This window comes from Rousettus aegyptiacus, unplaced genomic scaffold, assembly GCF_014176215.1.
Source record: "Rousettus aegyptiacus isolate mRouAeg1 unplaced genomic scaffold, mRouAeg1.p scaffold_m13_p_8, whole genome shotgun sequence".
Lineage (NCBI taxonomy): Eukaryota > Metazoa > Chordata > Mammalia > Chiroptera > Pteropodidae > Rousettus > Rousettus aegyptiacus.
The window spans coordinates 5,615,586-5,622,529 of NW_023416311.1; the positions used below are offsets into that span (position 1 = coordinate 5,615,586).

The window sequence follows — 6,944 nt, forward strand, 5'->3', positions numbered from 1 at the left end:
CACGTGAGGCAGGCTGTGAGCTGGGCAACCGTGGTCTCGGATGGGAGGGAGGCGCAGCAAACAGCAGGAAACTGCTGAGCCAGACAGGGATTCGGAAGCATAAGGACTTCTGCAGGAAGGACGTTTTCACAGAGGCAATTAGAAACCAGAACATTCAAAAGCTGAGAAAGTTTTTAAAGCCAGAATTTATTTCTATTTAAAAGTGCTCAAGAGACTTTAAAAAGGCTCAAAGGCCCAGAGACATCCAGGTTTCATATGAGATCACGCTGCGGTTCTATCTGTCGATTTCTGCGTTACTAAGGCATCGGTTTGATCGTGGTTAATGAAACGCCCCGATAATTCTGCTAGTTGGATAGTGGTGATTTCCTCTGTCCACCGGTATCTTTCATACACAGCCATCAGCTTACGTATGAGGAAAAAGGTAACACCGGAAATAATCACTGTCATTGAACGAGAGAAAGTTGTACGACTTAAATGGAAAGCCACCATAAGCCCAGGGATCGAAATTATTGATTCAATGAACGAACCAAAACGTCTGCAGATCCCACTTGAATATCCCTTCTGCATTATTCTTCGAAACCATATCCAAGGATTATCACCTTGAGTAGCGGTGACCATGATGAGGGTCGTCTGCAAAGACTAAGCGACAAAAAAGATTGAGGTCAGATGGTCAAAAGGTTGTCTAGGGACCTGTCTCCCCACTTGGCAACACATTGCTTTCAGATGAAGTGTTCGATTCCATGTGTTATGAGTTATCAAGTGTCCTGATGCTGTAACGTGAAGGACTAATGGCTAGTACAATCCAGAAGTTGACTCTCAAGAAAGGGTGCTAGAAATCCAAAATAATAAGTATATATTCCTTAAAACACTAAACAACAACAACAAAAAAAACAAACAAAAAGTATACATGCTTAATTTAAGTACATCTTTCAATAACCTTCATGATGCTATCTAGTACAAGCATCTGGGTCATTTCCAGAGAGACCACCTCTGAATCGGGACACGATCACATACCTGAGATTTGTTAGGGGGGCGTGTAAACTCAGGATGAACATTGCATTTTACTGGAATATCAATAATATTAAGAATATTATTCATATATAGGTGGACTGGAACACAAAGCAAGAGCTCCGTTAATTTAGACACGGGTATCATGGAATTCATGTTAAAAGCGACATGAACTCTAGACAAAGCATTCCTCTGCCAATGAGAAGACCAGGGTGCAAAGTTTGACATGTGAGAGGGGAAAAAATGCTTCTAGGTGTTTCCCACTGATGCCCTTGCCTGAGTGAACCGATAAGGGCGATTCTTGAGTTCACCAGACTTCAAGAGGGCCACTTGTGAGGGCCAGAGCGAAGCGCAGAGCCATAAGGTAGCTTTTGTCCTGATTGGCAAATCAACAGAAAGATGGGCTGCCTGCTGCCTCAGGACCATGCAGGCCCCATCTGAAGATGGACTTAGTTTCTAACTTATGTGATTAAAAGCCATGATCTCAACTGACTCTAAGGAATCACCCCTACCCTTTAGTGTGCTTTTTTTCCCCGACATGTAACCCACTGGACCAGTGAATCCTGGTTCTGTGTGCATTTGGTTTGAAGAAACAAACATTTCAAAAACACCAGCTTGTTTAAGTAGCAATGCCTTGCCACCAAGTTTTAAAGGGCGTTTTTGACACCCACCTGTATTCATATTAATCCATTGATAATTTTTATAATATTTTATGAGAGAAGACTCTAGACTTATCTCCAAAGCAAATAACAAAGCAATACCATGTTTGGAATATTTCAATCTTTCTCAGTATTTTGAAAGGTCACTTTTGTCATGTTAATTAGAAGACTGTAATCCTTTGATATATTTTGAAACATTCTCTTATTTAGTCATTTGCCAGTCCCAGATTATGCTGCTTTAGGTCTTGCTTTGTGATCACATTGGAAGTGTTTCTCATCAACTTGTCTTTCAGACTTCTCCTGGCACCACCCTCAACATATTCAGATAAATTAGGGTTTTAATAGGAATTTTGATGAAGCAATTTCACAGGAAGACATATTTTCATAATACTAAGACTTCCTTTTTGACAGAGACTTCACTAATTGAGCTCATCTTTATATTCATTTTTATATTCTAATTTACCTCTGTGTTTATTTCCCAATTGATATTCATGTTTATGCTTTTTATTTCATTGTATAATATATAACAAATATATCAAGGCTTTGAATGCCTAATAACTGGGTAACAAATAGTTTTACCATTAGACAGCTCGCGCTCTCGCGCGCTCTCGCTCTCTCTCTCTCTCTCTCTCTCTCTCTCTCTCTCTCTCTCTCTCTCGCTGTTGACAACAAAATGAAGGAATAAATAAATGGAGCTTTCAGGTCGAGAAAAAAAACTTGAAAAAATATCATTATGTGATTTTTGCATGTAACCTTGAAGAACTTCAAAGAATTCCGAAACTTTGTTTGAATGAGATGCTATCCATCGTCATCTTTTTATGTAAGGTGACAGAGATTGCTTTTGCTCCTGTCTGTGAAAAATAAGAGTTACCAGAGAATTGGTGCTGCTGCAGCTGATCTCGCTCTAGCAGTAATAATCCTCCACGCCAAGGTGCACGAACAGAAGAATAAAGCAAAAGAAGAAAGTATATACATGTATGACTGCAGGAGCAGCTCTTAACAAAAGTTCTCCTTTCGTGTTTAATAACAAAACGTGTTATATGTTGTCTGAATCACATGCATATTAATTATAATGGTTAACTTAGTTCAGAAGGAATTTAAAGCTTAGAGCATTATACTTAGAAGTAATTTTTAAATGCAAGTGTCATACATTTGTTGCAGAAGGCAATGATATGGTGATCAAAAAAGTTTTAAAGCATAACATACTATATTAGGATTCATTCTGGTGAGGGTGAATAGGATGCGTCCAGTAAGAAAAAGGAAAGAGAAACAAAGCAAAGTTTCAGACTGTGAGAGAAGGCCTTCTTCATTTATATTTCAAATAGATGATTGCGTCAAAGTGTCAACATTTTTTTAACATTTTTTTTTAAAAACGCCTACGGCACCTGGTGTTCCTAGGAGATATCTCATTTAAGTACTAACCAGGCCCAACCCTGCTTAGCTTCTGAGATCAGACGAGATCAGGCATGTTCAGGGTGGCCTGGCCCTAGATGTAAATGTCAGACTGAGTGCACGCATTTCAAAGTTGTGGAGCAGTTATCTATGAGTTTGTTTCTGTTTTGTTGATTTTGTTTTACAGATTCCACATGTACATGATATCATACAGTATTTGTATTTCTCTGTCTGACTTATTTCACTTAGCACGACACTCCTAGGTTGTCAAATACATCCACGTTGTCACAAATGGCAAGATTTCCTTCTTTTTTATGGCTGAGTAATATTCCATTGTGTATGTGTATGTGTATATGCGTATATATATACACACGCATATACATATATACATATATATGCATACACAATGGATTATATACATTACATATATATATTATATATACATATCATATATATACATATACCTTCTTCATCCATTCATCCATCAATGAACACATCTTAATAGCTTCCAGATGGGAGAGCGTTTCGGGGAATGGGTGAAAAATCCCTTCGGATCCCTTAACCTCTTTGGATTAAGATGTACAAATTGACAGTTATAAAAACAGCCACAGGGGTGTAAAGTACAGCATGAGGAATATAGTCAATTATATTGTGATAACTATGTATGGTGTCAGGTGGGTACTAGACTTATCACAATAAATACTTTGTAAGTTATACAAATGTCTAATCGCTATGTTGTACACCTGAAACTAATATAATGTCGTATGTGAAATGTAATTAAAATCTTTTTAAAATAAAGAAAAAATAAAAGTGGTGAAGTTATTTTGAAGTGTCAGGATTTACAATATGCCAGTATTCTATCCTTTGTGACTGTTTTATGATGAAAACCTTTAGAGGTCAACATAGGATACAGACAGTACAGAGTAGTTCCCTCTAAATATTATGGTCCATGGGAACAGGGATGCTTGAAGATTTGAAACAGAATGGAGAATAAGAACATTGAAAACCAACAAAGCTTTGTATGCTGCCTTTATGGAAATGCCGTGATTATCTGACAATTTTTTAAATTCTGTGTGCTGTTTGCTATTCTCTTCTGCACATTTAAAAAGAACTCCTATTTATATTTGAGAAATTTTAATCAGAAGTGGCTAGAGAATTTTGTCAAATGCATTTTCACCTCTTGTTGAAAAATGTGACTTTCTCCTTTATCAACATAAATTTCAATGATTTGCTTAATATGGCGCCATCCTTGTGTTCCTAAAATATACCCTTTTGGGTATCTATTAAACTGTACATGTAATTTTCTTACATGAAGGCAGTATTGAGTTTTTGTAGGAGACTGTCTGTAACTGTAGGAGATGCATGTTCAAGAATTCAGGGGTGAAATTTCCTCATGTCTGTAACTTACTTTCAAATGATTCAGCAAATTATGGTGATAATAAATTATATACACATGTACTACCGTCACAACAAACTTTAACAATTTATTGCATCTAAGTGGAGAGTAGGTAGGTGTTTATTCATTTTTTTTTAAACCTGTTTGCATAATTAAAAATGATTGCGATTAAAGGTTTGAAAAAAGACAGGATTTTTATCTGGTTATGTGTTAGGAATTTTTACATGCATATATTTAATTTAGAGAAGACTCCAGTTTTGTCATGGGGATTTTTATGGATTCTAGAGCTAGGGTAACGCTATTTTAACAAAGTGATTTGGAAGCTTCCAGAGCTCACAGTGATTGGCTGCTAAGGCCTTTCCTAGGTGGGTCTGTGAACACCTTTTTTCATTTCTTCTAGAAAGATTGGTCTGATTGAAATTTCTATCTCCTGATGTGATTTTGGTAACTTCAGTTTTCAAGAAAATGACCTATTTTGTGTAAAGTGTCAAGTTACTGAAATGAATATGTACGGAACCCTTTTAGTAATCTTTTGTTCTCACTACATTTCTTGTCTCATTCAGAAAATGCTAATTTTTTATTGGTTTGCTAGAGATAGAGGTACTTGTTACGTTTTCCAAAAGCATGCTTTTAGGTTTATCCACAAATACAGCACTTGCTTCCTAATTTGTTATTTTTATATGTTCTTATTAAATTCCTCCTTCATTTCTGTCGGTTTTATTTAGTTCCTTGGATTGAATGCTAGTTTTGCATATTTTCAGACTTGCTAAATAGGAAAGAATGTTGAGTTCCCCTAAAAAAATCAAAGAGAGGCTTGAAAGGATATTTTTATGCCTTGAATGCCACAAGACCCCAGAGACAAAGTCCTAACTTTGTCAGTGACAGATGGAAGAACACATTTTATACCCAGAAAAGACAAAAAAAATTAAGATCACTCATACACAAAGAACGTTGACAAATTAAGAGAAAAGAAAACCAACAAAGGTCATAAAGAGAAATATCTGAGAAAATGCAATGGTCAATGACTAAATAAACAAAAAAGGGAGTGTTTTTAATGACTTCAAAACACACTTTTACCATTATATATTTTTCTAAAAAATAGTAAAATAACCTGCTTTACCTGGTAGTAAACGCAGCTCTTCGAGACCAGAAACCCACGAACACTCTTCAAGCTGAAACACAGAATACCACGTCCTCTTTGTGTTGCTTTTATAGGAGAGAGGACTTTGATTGGATAATTGCAATGACATGGACGTCCATGGAAAGCCATTTTCACCTGTCAGCGTGGCTTGCTCCCAATTAACCAGATGATATAAGACACTGAGGGGCAGAGAAAACTCCTTAACAAAGAGAACAGGTGGGGACACTTGTTATATGGTGGTTAACACTTACATACCTGTGTGAAACAGTAGGAAATTACAGATCTGTTTGCCCCTGGCTGTTTATCTGGCTTCACCTAATGATGGTCTGGCCTCCTACCGCCCGTTTCTACCTGCGTCTTCCAACTGCCCTGAACATGAGAATCTCTGGGGCTCTTGTTGACGGTACGACTCACCTGATGCTTCACGAAGCCTCTGGTAGTGGGACCAGGAGTGTGGACGTCCCACAGCACCCAGAGGCTCCTTAACATCAGCAAAGATTTGGGAAACATTGCTTAAACTCATTTACTCTATGCATCTTCACTCGTGATTTAATGGAGGCATAAGGAAGCACAAAAAATGGCACATGAGTTTTGACATATGTATCTATGTACGCGCACGCGCGCACACACACACACACACAAACCCAGTGAAAGCATCAGCACAATAAGATTTAAAAAAAAAAATCCATTGTCCCCCAAAGTTTCTTTGAGACCCTTTGTAAAGTAATGCCTCCCCTCCCTTTACACCCAAGCAATCATTGATCTGCTTTCTGTTACTATACTTCGCCTTCTAAATAAATAGCATCAAAGATGTAATCTTTTCTGTCTTGCTTCTTTCAGGATAATTATTCTGAGATTTGGATATATCACTGTTTGCCTAACTATTCCCTCATTTACAAATATTTAGGCTGTTTCCAGTTTGAGGCCATTACAAATAATTTAGATAATTAAGGAGATAGGATAAATGAGTTTACTCTTTTTTTCCGCTGAAAAAGAAATTTTATTGACAAAAACTTGGAAAAAATATAAACTGGAAATAGAGGTAAAAATTAAAAGCCCTATTTATTTGGGAAAAAAAGACTATAATAAAACCAATCGTCTTAATGTTTGTTAGTTAGTGGGCTTTGGATATTATTTTCTTACAGATATCCCATCTCAGAAATGCAAGACATTTCAAAAATATCATGGGAATGTATCTCTATTTCAATGATGAAAAAAAAACAAGACAAAAAGTTTATCAGTTTTTAAAATAATATCAAGGAATGGCCTGTATGAAATATCCACAGAAGGGCCGAATATCATCTTCTACCTCCTTCTGCTTTGTGGGGGACATATCTTCTCCTTTGGG

The 6,944-nt window shown here is 36.8% G+C and overlaps 1 long non-coding RNA gene and 1 pseudogene across 1 annotated transcript; both read right to left on the bottom strand.

Annotated features, from left to right (window-relative positions):
- Positions 1–166: 166 nt before the first annotated feature.
- Positions 167–5,627, bottom strand: LOC107516803. The gene is made up of 3 exons (XR_001598381.2): positions 5,576–5,627; positions 528–639; positions 167–440 (listed from the first exon to the last, which is right to left on the bottom strand). It is a non-coding gene; the product is annotated as an uncharacterized LOC107516803 (long non-coding RNA).
- On the bottom strand, positions 3,041–3,159 carry LOC118607134 (annotated as a pseudogene).
- Positions 5,628–6,944: the final 1,317 nt, after the last annotated feature.